The sequence below is a fragment of the Ictidomys tridecemlineatus genome, chromosome Y (assembly GCF_052094955.1).
Source record: "Ictidomys tridecemlineatus isolate mIctTri1 chromosome Y, mIctTri1.hap1, whole genome shotgun sequence".
Lineage (NCBI taxonomy): Eukaryota > Metazoa > Chordata > Mammalia > Rodentia > Sciuridae > Ictidomys > Ictidomys tridecemlineatus.
The window spans coordinates 32,469,013-32,481,632 of NC_135494.1; positions in this window are offsets into that span (position 1 = coordinate 32,469,013).

The following is a 12,620-nucleotide window of genomic DNA, read 5'->3' on the forward strand; positions in this document are numbered from 1 at the left end:
TAAGTGTTTGCAAAAGGGTATGTTTACGGTTTCGTTAAAGTTTAGGGTTAGGTTTAGTGTTAGATGTATTGTTATGATTAGGGTAAAGTTTAGGGTTTGGTTTATGTTTAGGGTTAGAGTTACTGTTAGGGTTAATTTTAGGGTTTATATTAGGGTTACAATTACTGTTAGTTTTATGGTTATATTTAGGATTATGATTTGTGTTAAGGTTTCTCATAGGGTTAGGGTTTCGGTTATGGTTAGGATTTGGGTTAGGGTTAGGGTTAGGTTAGGGTTATGGTTATAGTTAAGGTCAGGGTTTGTTTTAAGGTTAGATTTAGGCTAAGGTTTAAGGTTAGGGTTAGAGTTATTGTTAGGGTTAGGGTTATGGTTAGGGTTAAAGTTAGTTTTAGGGTTAGGGATAAGTTTAGATTTGGTTAGGTTTAGGTTTAGGTTTTGGTTTAGGTTTCAGGTTAGGATAAGTGTTGATGTTATTGTTAGGATTAGGGTTACTGTTAGGATTAGGTAAGGGTTTGGGTTAGTGTTAGGGTTAGTGTTAAGGTAATATGAGGGTTAGGTTTAGGGTTCAGATTATGGATAGCATTAGGATTTGGGTTAGGGTTAGGGTTAGGGTTAGGTTAAGTTCGAGGTTTAGAGTTAGGTTAAGAATAAGTTTTAGGGTTTCTCTTAGGGTTAGGGTTAGAGTCCGTGTTAGATTTAGGGTAAGGGTTGCTGAAAGTTTTATGGTTAGGTTTAGGGTTAGTTTTAGGGTTAGAGTTAGTGTTTGAGATAGGTTTAGAGTTAGGCTTATTGATATAGTTAGGTTTAGGGTTAGGATTAGGGTTAGTGTTAGTTTAGTGTTAGGGTTAGGGTAAGTTTGGGGTTAAGGTTATGGTTATGGTTAGGGTTAGTATCACGGTTAGAGTTAGGATATTTTTGGGTTAGTGTTAGGGTTAGTATTAGGGTTAGGTTAGGGTTAGGATTAGTGTTAGGGTTTGGCTTAAGGTAAGGTTTAGGGTTACAGTTAGGGTTATGATTAGAGTTAGAGTGATTTTAAGTTTAGGGTTAGGGGTATTTTTTGGCTTAGGGTTAGGGTTAGGTTTATGGTTAGTGTTAGTTTAGGGTTAGTGTTGTTGTTAGGGTTAGTGTACGATTAGGATTAGAGTTAGGGTTTGGTTTAGGGTTAGGATTAAGTTAGGGTTATGGTTAGGGTTTGTTTAGGGTTGGATTTAGGGATAGGGTTAGTGTTAGGTTTAGGCTTAGGGTTAGTGTTACTTTTAGGCTTGGGTTTAGGGTTAATTTAGGGTTGTGTTAGGTTTAGGGTTAGTGTGAGCAATAGATTTAGGTTATCGTTAGTGTTAGGGTTAGGATTAGGCTTTGTATTAGGATTAGTGTTAGGGTTAGTGTTTGGGTTATGGTTACATTTAGGTTTTGGCTTACTGTTAGTGTTAGTTTAAGGGTTAGTGTTAGGAATATTGCTAGGGTTAGTGATAGGTTTAGAGATAAGGTTTGCTTTAAGGTTAGGGTTATGGTTACATTTAGGATTAAGGTTAGGGTTAGTTTTATGGTTAGGTTTAAGATTACGATTAATTTATATATAAGGGTTAGTGTTAAGGTTAGGATTAGAGTTAGGGTTAGTGTTTAGATTAGCATTAGTGTTAGGGTTAGGTTTCAGATTGGTTTAGGATTAGTGTTAGGGTTAGGTATAGGGTTAGTGTTATGGTTAGTATTAGGTTAGAGTTAGTGTTAGATTTAGGGTTATAGTTAGGCTTAAGATTAAGGTTTCGGTTAGTGTTAGGGTTAGGGTTAGGTTTAGGGTTAGGGTTAGTTTTAGGGTTAGTGTTAGGGTCAGTGTTAGATTTAGGGTTTATTTAAGCTTAGGATTAGAAATAGGGTTAGAGTAAATGTTAGGGATAGGACTAGGTTTTGGGTTAGCTTTAGTGTTAGTGTTAGGTTTAGGGTTAGCGATAGTGTTAGGGTTAGGCATAGGGTTAGGTTTATGGCTAGGATTAGGTTTAGGATTATTGTTATTGTTAGGGTTAAAGATAGCGTTAGGGTTAGCTTTAGAGTAAGGAATAGGGTTATGGTTAGGTTTAGTTTATTAAAACTAAAGTTAGCGTTAGTGTTTGGATTAGGTTTAGGTTTAGTTTTAGAATTCAGGATAGTGTTAGTATTAGTGTTAGGTTAAGGAGATATATATTTTGTTAGGGTAAGGGTTAGGTTTAGGTTTTCTCTTACGTTTAGTGTTAGGGTTATTGTTAGAATTAGAGTTAGAATGAGGCTTAGAATTAGGTTTAGGGTTAGTTTTACAATTACAGAAAATATAGGGTTATTGTTAATGTTTCAGTTATTGTTAGGGTTATAGTTCAGGTTAGGGTTTTTGTTATGGTTAGGGTTAGTGTGAGGGTTAGGGTTAGAGTAAGATTTAGTGTATGTGTTACTGTTAGTGTTAGGGTAAAAGTTAGGAATAGTGTTAGAATTAAGGATATGTTTAGGTTACTTTTAAGGTTAAGGTTTGGGCTAGATTTAGTGTTACAGTAAGATTAGGGTTTGGTTAATGTTAGGTTAAGGTTAGGGTTAGGGTTAAGGTTAGTTTTGGGGTTAGATTTATAGTTAGGGTTAGGGTTAGTTTTAGAATTAGTGATAGCATCAGGAATATCATTAGTGTTAGGTTAGTGTTAGGGTAAGTTTATGGTTTGTTTTAGGGTAAGGTTTGGGTTTAGGTTTTCTGTAAGGATTAGTGTTAAAAGATAGGTTTAGTGTTAGTGTTAGGGTTATGATTAGTGTTACGTTTAAGATTATGTTTATGTTTAGGATTATTTTTTGTGTTGGTGTTAAACTTAGATTTAAGTTTAGTGTTTTTGTTAAAATTAAAGTTAGTATTACAGTTAGGGTAATGGTTACAAGAGGGTTAGAGTAAGGCTTAGGGTTAGGGTTAGGGATAGATTAATGGTTAGGGGTAGGGTAGGTATAGTGTTAGAGTTAGTGTTAGGGTTAGGTTTATAGTAAGTTACAGGTTTAGTGTTGGGGTTAGGGTTAGTGATAGATTAGGTTTATCGTTAATGTTAGGGTTAGTGTTTGTGTTAGGGTTAGGGTTATGGTTAGTGTTAAGTTATGGTTAGAGTTATGTTTTGCTATAGGTTTTGTGTTAGGTTTATGGTTAGGGTTAGGGTTAAGGTAATGTAATGTTTATGGTTATGGTTATGATATGGGTCAGGATAGCATTAGGGTTAATGTAGGGTTAGGGTTATGGTTTGGTTAGTTATACTGTTAGGATTATGGTTACTTGAGGGTTAGTGTTAGGGTTAGGATTAAGGTTAGTGTTAGTGTTAGTGTTATGTTTCGGTTTGGGGTTTGTGTTAGGTTTACAGTTATGGTTAGGATTCATGTTAGGGTTAGGGTTAGTGTTAGGGTTAGGTTTAGGGTTATGGTTAGGTTTAAGATTAGATTTTGGGTCAGTGTTAGGCATCAATTTAGAGTTATTGTAGGTTTAGAGTAGGGTTAGTGTTACGGTTAGGGTTATTGTGAGGCTTAGGATTACTTGTAGGTTAGGGTTAGAATTAGGGTTAGTGTAAGTGTTAGTGTTAGATTTAGAGTTAGGTTTAGGGTTATTGTTAGGATTAGGTTTAGATTTAGGTTTAAGATTAGGGTTAGTTTTTGAGTTAAAGTTACTGTTAAGTTTAGGGTTTGTGTTAGGGTTAGTTTTAGGATTTGTGTTATGGTTAGGTTTAGGGTTAGTGTTAGTGTTAGAGCTAAGGTTAGTATTAGGGTTAAGTTTAGTTTTAGAGTTAGGTTGAGGTTAGAGTTATTGTAGGAATTAGGTCAGGGTTTGCTTTAGGTTTAGGGATAGAGTTAGGGTGCGTGTTAGTGATACGTTAGGGATAGGATTAGAGTTAGGGTTAGGGATAGGGTTAGGATTATAGATAGGTTTTAGATTAGGGTGAGTGTTCGAGTTAGGATTAGGATTAGGGTTAGGGTTAGAGAAAGGGTTAAGGTAAGGTTTATGGTAACGGTTAGGGTTAGGTTAGAGTTAGGGTTAACATTAGTGTTAGTGTAGGATTAGGGTTGGGTTAATGTAAGGGTTATTGTTAGGGTTAGGGTTAGTAAATTTTTTAGGGTTTCAGTTAAGATTAAGTTTAAGCTCCTGGTTACAGTTAGGATTAGGGTGAGGTTTAGGGTTAAGGTAAGGGTTACATTAGTGTTAGGGTTCAAGATAGGGCTAGTGTTAGGTTGAGAATTAGGGTTAGTTTTAGGTTAGGGTTAGGGTGAGGTTTAGGTTCGTGTTAGGTTTAAGGTTAGAGTTAGTGTCAAATTTAGGTTTAAAATTAGGGTTATGTTAAGGTTAGTTAGGTTTAGGGTTAAGGTTATACTTAGGTTTATGGTTAGTGTTAGGATTAGGGGTATGTTTAGGATTAACTTACAGTGAGAATTATGGTGATGGTTAGAGTTAGGCTTAGAATTCAGGTTATTGTTAGGGTTAGGGTTAGTTTTAGCATTAAGGTGTAGTTATGATTAAGGTTACTCTTAAGTTTAGTGTTAGTATTAGTGTTAGAATAGGGTTAGGGTTGGGGTAAGAGTTAATGTTAAGATTTGGGTTTTAATTTGTTTTAGGGTTAGAATTATGATTAGGTTAAAGATTATGTTAGAGTTAGATTAGGGTTAGAGTTGTGGTTTGGGTTAGGTTTTTTGTTAGGTTTAGGATTAGTGATATCTTAGGGTTAGGGTTAGAGTTAGGGTTAGGGTTGGGTTAGTGTTATGTTAGGGTCAGGTATAGGTTTATGATTAATGTTAGGTTATGGTTAGGTTTAGGGTTAGTGTTACAGTTAGGGTATGTTATGTTAAGGGTTAGAATTAGTTCAGGTGTTAGTGTTAGGCTTAGGGTGAGGGTTAGTGTTAGGATTTGAGTTAGGATCAGGGTTCCATTTCGGGATATATTAATGTTATTTTTTGGATTAGGATTAGGGTTAGGGTTAGTGTTACAATTAGGGTTAGGGTTAAGCTTAGGGTTAGTTTTAGGATTATATTACGGTTTTGGTTAGGGTTAGTTTTGGGGTTAGAATTAGAGTTAGAGTTCAATTTATGTTTACAGTTAGTTAGGTTAGATTAGTTTAATGTTAGTGTTAAGTTTAGAGGTAGGTTTATGATTCTTTTTAGGGTTAGTGTTAGGGTTATGATTAAGGTTAGGTTTAGGGTTAGGGTTAGGATTAGGGTTAGGTTTAGTGTTATGTTTAGTATTAGGTTAGAGTTATTATATGTTTTAAGGTAATATTATGGTTGGGGATTGTGTTAGGGTAAAAGTTAGATTTAGGTTTTGGGTTATGGTTCGTAAAAGGTTTAAAGTAAGGCATAGGCATAGTTTTAAGTTTACTTTTATGGTTATGAGTAGGTTAGGGTTAGTGTTAGGCTTAGGGTTAGTTTTAGTGTAATCTGTAAGGTGAAGGTTAGGTATGAGGTTAGTGTTAGGTTAAGGGTTAGGTTTAATGTTAGGTTTAGTAACAGGGATAGGGTTTGGGTTAGGGTTAGTGTAGGGATTTGGTTTTAGTGTTAGGTTCAGTTTTAAGGTTAGGTTTAGGGGTAAAGTCAGAAAACAGTTAGGGTTAGTGTTTTGTTACGGTTAAGGTAATGTTTGGGGTTAGGGTTGTTTTTAGGGTTATGGTTAGTGTTAGGGTAATTTAGGCTTAGGATTAGGGCTAGGGATAGGGTTAGTGTTAGTGTTAGGGTTAGAGATAGGTTTAGGGTTTGTGTTTGAGTTAGGTTTATGTTTAGGTTTAGGGTTATTTTAAGTGTAGGGGTTAAGTTAAATTAGTGTTAATTTAGGCTTAAGATTAGGGCTAGGGATAGGGTTAGTGTTAGTGTTAGGGTTAGAGATAGGTTTAGGGTTTGTGTTTGCATTAGGTTTATGGTTAGGTTTAGGGTTATTGTAAGTGTAGGGGTTAAGTTTAGGGTTAGGTTTAGTTTTATGGTTAGGGATAGTTTTAGGGTTAGTGTTATTATTAGGTTTAGTTTTAAGGTTTTTTTTACCATTAGGGTTAGGATTATGGTATGGTTAATGTTAGGGATAGGGTTAGGGTTATAATAGGGATAGAGAACGGGTTTAGGTTAGTGTTAGGTTTTGATTACGGTTATGTTTCAATTATTTTTAGGGTTAGGGTTAGGGTTATGTTTTATATTATGGTTAGGGTTAGGGTTAGGGTTGTGTTTAGAATTTTGGCTAGGGTTAGAGTTAGGGTGTGTGTTAGATTTAGGGTTAGGTTAAATTTTAGTGTTGAAGTTAAAATTAGGATTAGAGTAATTTTAGGGTTAGTATTAGTGTTATGGTTACAATTAGTGTTAATTTTAGTGTTAGGATTAGGGTTAGTGTTAGGGTTAGGGTTAGGGTTAGTGTAGGATTTAGGGTTAGGGTTTGTATTGGTGTTATGTTTATTCTTATAGTTTGGGTTCCAACAAAGGATATGTTTAGGATTAGATTTAGGTAAAGTTTAGGGTTAATATTAGGTTTAGGGTTTGTGTTAGTGTTTGGGTTAGGGTTAGGCTTAGGTTAAATTTGGATTAGATTTAGGGTTAGGTTTCGTGTTAGGGTTTGTGTTCGTGTTAAGTTTATGTTTAAAGTTAGAGTTAGTCTTAGGGTTAGGTTTAGGTTTAGTGTTAGTTTTTGGATTAGGGTTATATTTGGTTCAGGGTTACTGTTAGTGTTAGGGTTAGCTATAAGCTTAGGGTTAGGGTTAGGGTGAGGGTTATTGTTAGGGAAAGGGTTATCGTTATGGTTAGGGTTAGAGTTAGGTTTAGTGGTAGTGTTAATGTTGCGTTAGAAATAGTATTAGTGTTAGTATTAGGGTTAGGGTTAGGTTTAAAATTAGGTTAGGTTTAGGGTCAGTTTTATATTTAGGGTTAAGGATAGGGTTAGTGTTAAGGTTAGCGTTAAAGTTAAGTTTAGAGTTAGAGTTAAGCTTACTGTTAGGTTTAGGGTTAGGGTTAGTTTTAGGTTTAGTGTTATGTTTAGAGTTAGTGCTAGTGTCAGGGTTACAGTTAGGGTTAAAATTAGCAATAGGTTTAGTGTTAGGTTTAGGATTAGTGTTAGGGTTAGGGTTAGAGTTATCGCTAGGATTAGTTTTATGGTTAAGGTTAGGTTTACTGTAATGGTTCGAGTTAGTGTTAGGGTTAGGTTTATAATTTAAGTTAGGGTTAGGGTTAGTTTTAGAGTTAAGGTTAGGCTTAAGGTTAGGGTTAATATAAGTTTAGGGTTAAGGTAATGTTTTGTGTTAAGGTATGATTTTTGGTTGGGTTTAGTGTTAGGGTTAGAGTTTGTGTTAGTTTTAGGGTTAAGGTAAATTTTAGGATTAGGTTTAGAATTAGGGTTAGGGTTAGGTCTAAATTAGGGTTAAGGTTAGTGTTAGAATTAGGGATAGATTTAGGGTTGTTAGTGTTAGGCTTAGAATTATTGTTAGCATTAGATTTAGGATCATGTTTCATCTTAGATTTAGGCTTAGTGTTAGGTTTAAGTTTAGGGTTAGGGTTATTGTTAGCGTTAGGTTTAGGATTACAGTTCATCTTAGGTTTAGGGTTAGTTTTAGGGTTAGTATTAGATATACGGATCGGGTAAGAGTTAGTGTTAGAGTTAGAATTAGAGATAATGTTAGGGTTAGGGATATTTTTAAGGCTAGTGTTAGAATTATGATTAGGTTTAGGGTTGGTGTTAATGATAGAGTTAGGGTTAGGTTTAGGGTTAGTGTTACAGTTAGGGATATATTTTAGGTTAGAATTAGTGTTAAGGTTAGTGTTAGGGATAGGTTTAGTTTAAGGGTTATGCTTATGTTTAGGAATATGATTAGGGTTTTTGTTAGGGTTAGGGTTAGTGTTTGAGTTAGTGTTAGGTTTAGGGTTAGGGTTAGGTTTAAGCTTAGAGTTAAATTTAGGATAGTATTAGGATTAAGGTTAGGGTTATGTTTAGGTTTAGTTCTAGGTTTAGGGTTAGTATTAGAATTAGTGTTAGAGTTATGGTTAGGATTTTTGTTTGTGTGTGCATTATGGTTAGGTTTAGTTTTAGGGTAAGTATTAGGATTATGGTTAGTGTTAGGGTTTGTGTTAGATTTAGGGTAATCCTTAGAATTAGGGTTAGATGTAGTTCTAAGATTAGGGTTAGTTTTTAGGTTAGAGTTAATCTTAGGCTTAGTGTTAGTGTTAGTGATTAGAGTTAGGGTTTGTGTTAGGGTTAAATTTAGAACAAGATATAGGGTTAGAGTCAGTGTTAGGGATATCAATAGGATTAGAGTTAAGTTTAGTTTTAGTGTTATGTTTAGGTTTAGGTTTAGGTTCAGGTTAGGGTCATAATTAGGGTTAGGTTTGTGTTAGGGTTACTGTTAGTGTTATGGTTAGGATTAGGTTTAGTGTTTGTGTTAGTGTTAGGGTTAGGGTTTGTGTTAGGGTTAGGGTTAGGGTTATTGTTATGGTTAGTATTAGGGTTAGAGTTAGGTTTAGGTTTAGGTTGGGTTTGTTTAGGTGTTAGGGTTAGGGTTTCTGTCAGATATAGGGTTAGCTTTAGGGTGAGGGTTAGGGTTAGGGTTAGAGTTACAGTTAGTATTAGTGTTAAGGTTAGGGTTAGGGTTAGTGTAAGGGCTAGGCATACGGTTTGGATTAGGGTTAGTGTTAGAGTTAGGGTTAGGTTTAGGTTTAGAGTTAGTGTTAGGTTTAGCATTAGGGTTAGGATTAGGTTTAGGATTAGGGTTAGGGTTAGGATAGTGTTTGGATAAGATTTATGTTTAGGGTTAGCATTATGGTTATGTTAGGTTTAGGGTAAGTGTAGGGTTAAGGTTAATTTTAGGGTTATGGTTAGGGTTTGAGTTAGAATTAGTGTTAGCGTGTTAGTGTTATTGTTTGGGTTAGGGTTAGGTTTAGGAATAGGGTAAGTGTTAGGATTAGGGTTAAGGTTAGAGTACATGTTGGGTTTAAGATTATTATTAAGGTTATTGTAAGGGTTAGGGTTATGGTTTGGTTTAGGGTGAGGGTTAGGTTTAGAGCTAAAGTTACTGTTGGTATTAGTGTTAGAGTTATGGCTAGGGTTGGGGTGAGCTACTGCAAGAGGGAAAAAAAGTATAGAGAGTGCCCTGACAGCTAATTGAGTGTGTCAAGTTTCAAGCAGCTTCCACAAACCGTGTTTGATTTAGAGTTCCACCTGCATCTATTTCTTTAGAGGAAAACGAAGTGAAACTGAAAAATTCAAACTATTTCTTCAAAGGAATGCTTAAACCTAGAAGATAAAAATTTGGGGGCCCAAGTGAGAATGGAATACTGATAATTATGGCCAAGTTTCAAAAAGTTTGGGTGAAAATAATATTATCTGGGATTTCAGTAAACTCGGAATTCTGAGAAAGCTTGGCAATGCTTTCAAATGAGACTGATTTTTCCTTTCCACTGCTTAAGGCTACTTCAAGAGGAAATCAAGCATAGAGAATGCACTGACAAATAATTGAGTGTGTCAAGTTTCAAGCAGCTAGCACAAACTATGTTTGATTTAGTTTCAACTGTATCTTTTCCTTTAGGGAAAAACAAAGAGAAACTTAAAATTTCAAAGTGTTCCAGAAAAGGAACGCTTCAACCTAGAAGATCAAAATTTGGAGGACCCAGTGAGACTGGAGTACTGATCATTATGATCAAGAATCAAAAAGCTCGGGTGAAAAAATAATTTCTGAGTTTTCAATATACTCGGACTTCTGTTGAAGCTTTGCAAACACTTTCAATTAAACTGTATTTTGCTTGCCTCTGCTTAGGGCTTCTGCAAGAAAAAACAAAGCATAGAGAGTGCAATGAAAACTAATTCAGTGTGTCAAATTTCAAGCAGCTAGCAGAAACAATGTTTGATTTAGATGTCAAAATTCATGTCGCCCTATAGGGGAAAACGAAATGAAACCTAAAGAGCTTTGTAATGTTGTGAACAACCAATAAAAAAAAAAAAAAAGTGTTTCCACAAACGAACACTTCAACCTAGAATAACAAAATTTGGGGATCCAAATGGGACTGAAGTATTGATATTTATGCCAAGTATCATCAAGATCTGGTGAAAAAAATATTTACTTGAATGCAGAAAACTCAGATTTTTGTGGAAGTTTGCAAAGACTTTCGAATGAAAGTGATTTTTCCTTGCCTCTGCTTAGGGCTACTTCAAGACAGAACAAAGCATAGAGAGCACTCTGAGAACTTATTTAGTGTGTCAAATTTCAAGCAGCTAGCACAAACCATGTTTCATTTAGAGTTTCAACCGCATCTATCCTTATAGGGGAAAACAAAGTGAAAGCTAAAATTTCAAAGTGTTCCTTCAAAGAACGCTTCAACCTAGAAGATTGAAATTTGGGAGGCCAAGTGTGACTGGAGTATCAATCATTATGTCCAAGAATCAAAAAGATCGGGTGAAAAGAAATATTTGCTGAAATTTCAGTAAACGCAAAGTTCTGTGGAAGCTTGGCAAATGCTTTCAAATAAAAGCAAGTTTTCGTTGCCACTACTTAAGGCTACTGCAAGATGGAACAAAGCATAGAGTTCACTGACAACAAATTGACTGTATCAAGATTCAAGCACCTAGCACAAACTGTGTTAGATTTAGAGTTCCAACTGGGAGTTTACCTACTGGGGAAAACAAAGTGAAACCTAAAAATACAAAATGTTCCTGAAAATGAACGGTGTAATCTAGAAAAACAAAATTTGGGGAGCCATTTGCAACTGGAGTACCAATGACTTCTGCAATGTACCAACAAGATCAGGTGAAAAAATATTTGCTGGAATTGCAGGAACCTTGGAGTTCTGTGGAAGCTTGGCAAGCTCTTTCAAATGAAAGTGATTTTTCTTTTCCTCTGCTTAGGGCTACTTCAAGAGGGAAAAAGCATAGAGAGTGCTCTGAGATGTAATTCAGTGTGTCAAATTTCAAGCAGCTAGCAAAAACCTTGTTTCATTTAGAGTTCCAACTGGGAGTATACCTATAGAAAAAAGAAAGTGAAACTTAAAAATTCAAAGTGTTCCTCTTAACAAAGGCTTTAACCTAAAAGTACAAAATTTAGAGAGCCAACTGTGGCAGGAGTACCTATGATTTCTGCAACCTAACGACAAGTTCGGGTGAAAAGAAATATTTGCAAAGATTTCAGTAAACTCGAAGTTCTGTGGAGGCTTTGCAAACGCTTTTAAATGAAAGTGTATTTTGCTTACCTCTGCTTAGGGCTTCTACAAGAGGGAACAAGCATAGAGAGAGATCTGAGAACTAATGGAGTGTCTAGGTTTAAGCAGCTAGCACAAACTGTGTTTAATTTACAGTTCCAGATGCATCTCTCCATATAGGAGAAAAAGAAGTGAAACCTAAAATTTCAAATAGTTCCTGCAAACAAACTCTTCAACCTAGAAGAACAAAATTTGGGGGGTCAAGTGAGACTACGTACCTATCTTTACTGCCAAGAATCATCAAGATTGGGTGAAAAAAATTTTTCTGGGATTGCAGGAAACTCGGTGTTCTGGGGAAGCTTGGAAAAAACTTTCAAATGAAAGTGATTTTTCCTTGCCTCTGCTTAGGGCTACTTCAAGACGGAACAAAACATAGAGAGCACTCTGAGAACTAATTAAGTGTGTCAAATTTCAAGCAGCTACCAGAAACCATGTTTCATTTAGAGTTCCAAATGTGAGTATACCTATAGGGATAAATGAAGTGAAACCTAATAATTAAAAATGTTTCTGCAAACAAATGCTTTAACCTAGAAGTATGAAATTTGGGGAGCCAAGTGTAGCTGGAGTACAGACGATTCCTGGGACATATCAACAAGATCGGGTGAAAAAAATTATGAGCTGTGATTTCAGTAAACTCGGAGTTCTGTGGAAGCTTGGAAAATGCTTTCAAATGAAATTGTTTTTTCTCTCCCTCTCACTCAGAGAACTTCAAGAGGGAATAAGTATAGAGCGTGCACTGATAAATAATTCAATGTGTCAAGTTTCAATAATCTAGCACAAACTGTGTTTGATTTAGAGTTCCAAAAGGGAGTATATCTATATGGAAAAAAAGTGAAACTTAAGAATTCAAAGTTTTCCTGCTAATGAAGGCTTTAACCTAGAAGTACGAATTTCGGGGAGCCAACTGTGGCTGGAGGACCGATGATTTCTAAAACCTAACAACAAAATCAGGTGAAAAAATATTTGCTGAGATTTCAGTAAACTCGGAGTTCTGTGGAGGCTTTGCAAACGCTTTGTAATGAAAGTGTATTAAGCTTGCCTCTGCTTAGGGCTTCTGAAAGAGGGAAAAAAGCATAGAAAGAGCACTGAGAACTAATGGAGTGTGTCCAGGCTTAAGCAGCTAACACAAACCATATTTAATTTAGAGTTCCACATGCATTTTTTCCTATAGGGTCAAACAAAGTGAAACCTATAATTTTAAACTGTTTCTGCAAATGAATGCTTCAACATAAAAGAACTAAATTTCAGGGCTCAAGTGAGATTGGAGTACTGATTTTTTTTACCAAGTACCATCAAGATCAGGTGAAAACAATTTTCTGGGATTGCAGGAAACTCAGTGTTATAAGGAAGATTGACAAACACTTTCAAATGAAAGTGATATTTTCTTGCCTCTGCTTAAGGCTCTTCAAGAGAGAACAATGCATATAGAGTGCTCTGAGAAC